This window comes from Hemiscyllium ocellatum, unplaced genomic scaffold (assembly GCF_020745735.1).
Source record: "Hemiscyllium ocellatum isolate sHemOce1 unplaced genomic scaffold, sHemOce1.pat.X.cur. scaffold_421_pat_ctg1, whole genome shotgun sequence".
NCBI classification, from domain to species: Eukaryota; Metazoa; Chordata; class Chondrichthyes; order Orectolobiformes; family Hemiscylliidae; genus Hemiscyllium; species Hemiscyllium ocellatum.
In genome coordinates this window covers 409,078-415,077 of record NW_026869009.1, presented here as the reverse complement: position 1 = coordinate 415,077, position 6,000 = coordinate 409,078, and positions in this window count along the sequence as shown.

The window sequence follows — 6,000 nt, the reverse complement described above, 5'->3', positions numbered from 1 at the left end:
TGCAATTTCTGTAGTAAACCATGGTTTACAAACTCTGTCTATGCCAGTTGGGTCACCCCACAGCCATTGATTTTCCAAAGACAACAATCCAAGATTTTCCAACCTATCCCAATCCAGGCAACATTCTGGTAAACCTGTTTCCACCTTCCCAAAAGCCTTCACATTCTACCTATAATGTGGTGATCAAAACGGCACACAATACCCCAAAGGTGGCCTGATTCTAGGTTTATATTCACTCCCCTGACAGAAGAAGGCAAGCCCTGCCATTCACCTCCTTCACCACTTTCAGGGATCTTTCAGCTTGCAACTGAAGATCCATCTGTATACCAATGCTGCTCAGGGCCCTTCCGTTTAGTGTATACATTCCTCTTGCTATGTGTCTTCCAAAACTCATCACCTCACACTTGTCTGAATTAAAATATATCTGCAATTTCTCCACAAAACTTTCTGACTCATCTCTTTCTTGCTGTATCCTTTGACATCATTCTTCATGATTCACAACTTCAACAGTTTGTGCCATCTACAAACTTGCTAATTAAATCATTTACGTTTTCAAACTTTTCATTTATATACATTACAAGCAACAGATGGCCCAGGTCTGATCCTTGTGGAACAGCACTAGCCATAGACCTCCAGCCAGCAACATGCCCCTGCACAATTGTTGCTGGGAGAAATATCAAAGAGGAGCCTTGAGTTCTGTGATGAGCAGCATGACCAACGTTTATTCAGAGCTCCTTACTAATACAAGATGGGAGAGGTCCCTCTCTGGCTCCCCCAGATAACTCCAGCATTTTGATGTGTTTACTTCATATGTTCCAGTAATATTTTCCCCCTGACCTGAACTCCAGGATTTGGAATGTCACTCGGATATTTCCGTGTTCCCTTCCACAGTCTCTGATTCTCTCAGCTCATGCAGCTGCTTTGCCAGTTCTTTCACAAATGGTTTAACCCTATCGTTGTCATTGCACATCTCCGCCCTCCCACTACCACACACCTCCGGCCCTCCCACTACCACACATCTCCAGCCCTCCCACTACCACACATCTCCGGCCCTCCCACCACCACACATCTCCGGCCCTCCCACTACCACACATCTCCGGCCCTCCCACTACCACACATCTCCGGCCCTCCCACTACCACACACCTCCGGCCCTCCCACTACCACACACCTCCGGCCCTCCCACTACCACACATCTCCGGCCCTCCCACCACCACACATCTCCGGCCCTCCCACTACCACACATCTCCGGCCCTCCCACTACCACACACCTCCGGCTGTCCCACTACCACACATCTCCGGCCCTCCCACTACCACACATCTCCGGCCCTCCCACTACCATACCCTGTGGCATCTGCATAGTCCATCCAGTCACTAATTCAAGAGGGGACAGTCCCGTCCCCTTTTGCTGGGGTTGTCCTCAGTTTCACTAGGCTGGTGTGGAGTACTCTAACCCATCGCTGCCTGTCTCTGAGAGAGCCTTAGTCAGATTAGCTTTCAGTGTCTGCGTCATTCCTTCTACTGTCCCAGAGCTCTGGGGGTGGTATGGGGGATGGGATTTCTGTTCAGTACCAAACAGGGCACATAGCTAAAGAGCTATGTTCCCTGTAACATTTGACCCTTGGTCATAATCTGCAGGGGAATGCTTCCACCCACTGAGTAAACCTATTTATTAAAACCCAGTAGGACGTCCTTTCCTGGGATTGGGATGGGTGTGTGTGTGTAAAATCCGTCTGTAATTGTTCCCATGGGCCCCTGGGCTGCCTCCATTTTATCCTGATTGCTTTCCCTGGCTCACACTGTGAACACATTACACACCTTCGACAAAACCTTGCTGTATTTCTCCCTGTTCCAGGCAAGGATTGTAGTGGATCATCTGATATTGCATTTTATCCTGCCCAATATGGACCAGTCCATGATATGATTTTAATACTGTTTGTCTTATACAGTGTGGTGACACTGCTGGATCATCCAGACTTTGTCTTGTCCTATTATTGTCCCACCCTTTTCCCATTCCTGTTTCTCCTGTTGTGGGACTGTTTCTGGGAATATCTTTAAACCTTCCTCTCTCACTTCTGTAGCTACACCCATTGCCATCTCCTCAAATGTCTTCACTGTTTCAGTCAGTATTTCACGTGTAAGATTATTAAAGGATTGGACATTCTAGAGACAGGAAGCATGTTTCCGCTGATGGGTGAGTCCCGAACTAGAGGACACAGTTTAAAAATAAGGAGTAGGCCACTTAGAACAGAGTTGAGGAGAAACTACTTCACCCAGAGAGTAGTGGATGTATGGAATGCTCTGCCCCAGAGGGCTGTGGAGGCCAAATCTCTGGATACTTTCAAGAAAGAGTTGGATAGAGCTGTTAAGGATAGTGGGATAAAGGGTTATGGGGATGAGGCAGGAGCAGGATACTGATTGAGGATGATCATCCATCATCATAATGAAAGATGGTGCTATCTCGAAGGGCAGAACAGCCTACTCCTGCACCTATTGTCTATTCACCTGCCTTCCCCACATACTCACTGCCCTGTTGGTGTGGGGTTTCTACTTCCCTGTGAGCTCTATTCTTCATTATTGCTGCTTCTCTGGGAAAGGTAGCTGCTTCCACAAACTCTCTGATCTGTCCTTCATGCTCTATATGCCCCCAGACAGGGTGATGTACCCTCACCGAGCCCAGGCCAACACTTGGTCATGAACTATACCAAAGGAATGCTGTCTGTCTGTGTATATGCTGACTCCCTGACCCCTGGCTAATGTCCGTGCTTCTGTCAGGGCTCGTGATGGTTCTGCCATTTCTGGGTAATTCTCCACAAAAGTCCTCCAATAATTAAACAATCCTAAAGTTTGCCTTATCCCCTTCACGGTGTGTGGGTGTATAGTTTTGAAATCATGATCTTTCGTTACACTGGGATTGTCCCCCTCCCTTCCTGATTTGATCTCCCTGATGTGATGTCCCAGGTACATCTCCCCCTACCTTCCCACGTTCTGTGGGTTAATTTTAAGCTCGGCCTGCCTGACCTGACACAATACTCTTGTGATATCTGGATATGTTCTTTCTCTTCAACTGAGGTGATGAGATGTTGGTAAGATTAAATTGACTAACTCCATCAGCCATATATCAGTGGGATATACTGGAATATTACGGGATCCCTGAGGTAACTGGATCCAGGTCTACTGCTTTCCTCAGACAGTAAATATTAGCTTATTCTGCCATTCCAGGTCCACAGGAACCCATTCACAATATCAAGGGCTGAGACTGTATCCTGTTGCAATTTTAATCCATTAACTGAAGTGGTGTGGTTCGCTACTGTAGGATACTGTTTAGTGGCGGATTTACTGAGGGAGGTATAATCAATAGTGAGGTGGGATGAGCCGTTCGGTTTCTGTGAGTTCGTCTGTGATACTGTTGGTCTGACTATTCCTGCTTCTCTCAATCTGTTACTGTCTCAATTACTGCCTCCTCAGCCCCGGCTTTAATGGGATCCTGTTTATGTGGGGAGTGAGAGGACCCTCGATCTTTACAGGATCTGCAGATAATAACCCATATTCCTGTTTGAGTTCCCCACACTGCTGTTTGGGTCCTAGCTATAACTCCCCAGATTCTCTGACTGCTCCAGTCTCCCTGCAAGGTAACTACTCTGGAGATGTTGCCTCTCCTTTGCTTCCTGTCCCGGGCCTGGCCAGGTTGTTCCCATATTACAGTTTGTGTCTCTACGTCAATAGTTCTTCGGAACTGTTCTAAAATGGCAACTCCCAGAATGGTCCTTTCCTCAGTTTCACACTCCCATATCTGAATATATTTTTCCATATCCATGATCTGCATCAGGACAGGTTTATTTCATCCAGTTTCCTCGATTCCCTCTCCAACTGCTCTCATTTTAGTAATTGAGGGGTAAGGGGCAAATCCGTATCAGTAATTGATACAGGTGTTCCTGTATTAATAATATGTTCTACTAGTTCCCAAACACAGCATCAATGAATATTCATGTGCCTACGTGAACTCATGCACACACACAATGTGAACATCTATCTCCCTCTCTCTGCCTACGTTCCTTGGCTGTGTGCCCTTTCCTGCTTCACTTGTAACATTGTGGGTCTGGTTACCCTCCCTGCACTTCAGCTATTCCCCTTTGTTTCGGAGTTTGCCTCAGCTGTCATGGCCCAATTCAGAATGTGGTTAAAATTATCTCCCACTGGGAGTCCCATATTTATGATTACAGTTAAATGGGGTCCCATGTCATCTTTAAAATACATCAAACCTATTTCATCATCACAGGTTGGGGTTTGGTAAACCCCCATGGTCCTTACACACCTCAGGCTTCCACACCTCAGGCTTCCTTTAGGCCTCACGTCTGAGAGGCACCACCTTCACTTGTTCCTGTTTCCCACAATAATGTAACTCATCCTGTCATTCCTGGAATAAAACAGAACAAAATGTAAATTTGGTTTGACTTGAAATATTAGTAATTCGACATTCACTTTACATATCTATAGAGGTGAAAATTCTCCTGTGTTTATTTAAGTAAATTTAATGTGATCATCCAGTGAAAATAACCCTGATAATCAACGACAGTGAATGAACTGAATAATATGTGAATCTTTGCACAAGTTCTTGCAATGAAAATTCAATTTTATTTAATGCTTGTCACCCATTACACCATGGGCATTGTTATTAGGGAATAAAGTAATGGAAGGATATCAGAGAAAATCAATAGACTTTATGTTTAGCTTCACTGCAATAATGAACCAAAACAATATTTGGAAATATGGTTAAACTACATAACAATGTTTCCAGTGTCATTATTAACATGAAAACTATTTTAGTTTGCAAGTTGTTTTATACTAAGAATAATTGGAAATGAATTGAGATTATTAATTGACCATTTAAAATATATTGTGAAGAGAATAATCATATATATTTTTTGGAGGAAATTAGGAAAGTAAATAAATACATATACATTGGTATTAATAGTTTTAAAATGTTTGGAAGTCGACTAGGATTATTTGATTGAGAGATGCTGCATGATTATAAAGACTATTTCACCTTTTTCATTGCATTGTTGGTTTCACTAGAATCTGTTGTGGTCTAAGCTCTTGTTGTGTGCAATGGGCTGTCACTAATAGCTTCATTAACCTGCGAGTCTCAGATCAGGTTTCCTTTGTCTGTAAGTCAGTCTGTAAGTGCGCGACACACCTGCTTTTCTGAGGGGAAACATATTCTTTTCACTGAGAATGGTTTTTACCGCACACCATAAGCAGGGAAGTGTTTTTCCAAAGAATTCCAATCTTTATCTATAAATCTGATGGTATCTGTGTTTGTCAGTTTGTGGAGGATTCAGCCCCTTTGTTCCAAGCTGTTTTTATACAAGCAGTTGGTTCATTAAGTCTTTGCCAAGAATGTTGTTTACTTTCCCCTTTTACTGTGATTCTGCAGATTAGAATATTCTGAGAGTCAGTAATGGTCAATAACTGAACATTGAATGATTTTGACTCTAACAGAGCAGTTGCCTTGTTTTCAGCTAATTATTCGTTTTTTTATTTCCTGGTTGTGTAGAATGTTACAGAAACAGGCTCTGAGCAATGTTTCCATTCACTTGTGTTGGAGTCACTGACAGCCACGTGGTCAGTCAGTTTGAGGCTGATGGATCAATTTCTCTGACCTTTTACATGACGACACTGTTGGAGTATTGATGTTGTTAACCACATTAACTGGGCTGGAGTTGACTGATCTTACATTGCCACTTTCTGAACCTCAGGCTGTGTCTCTGGGCAGTAAGTCTCTAAAAACAGTAATGTGACAATGCGCAAGGATCATCTGTTTTGATTTAAATTGTGATTGTAGCACTGCTGCTTCACAGCATCAGGTACAAGGTTGGAGTCCAGCCTTGGTCAACGGCCTGTGTGGAGTCCCCACATTCTCCCCATGATAGTGTGGGTCCCCTCCAGGTGCTCTGGTTTCCTCCCACAGTCCAAAGATGTGCAGGTGGATCAGTCATGCT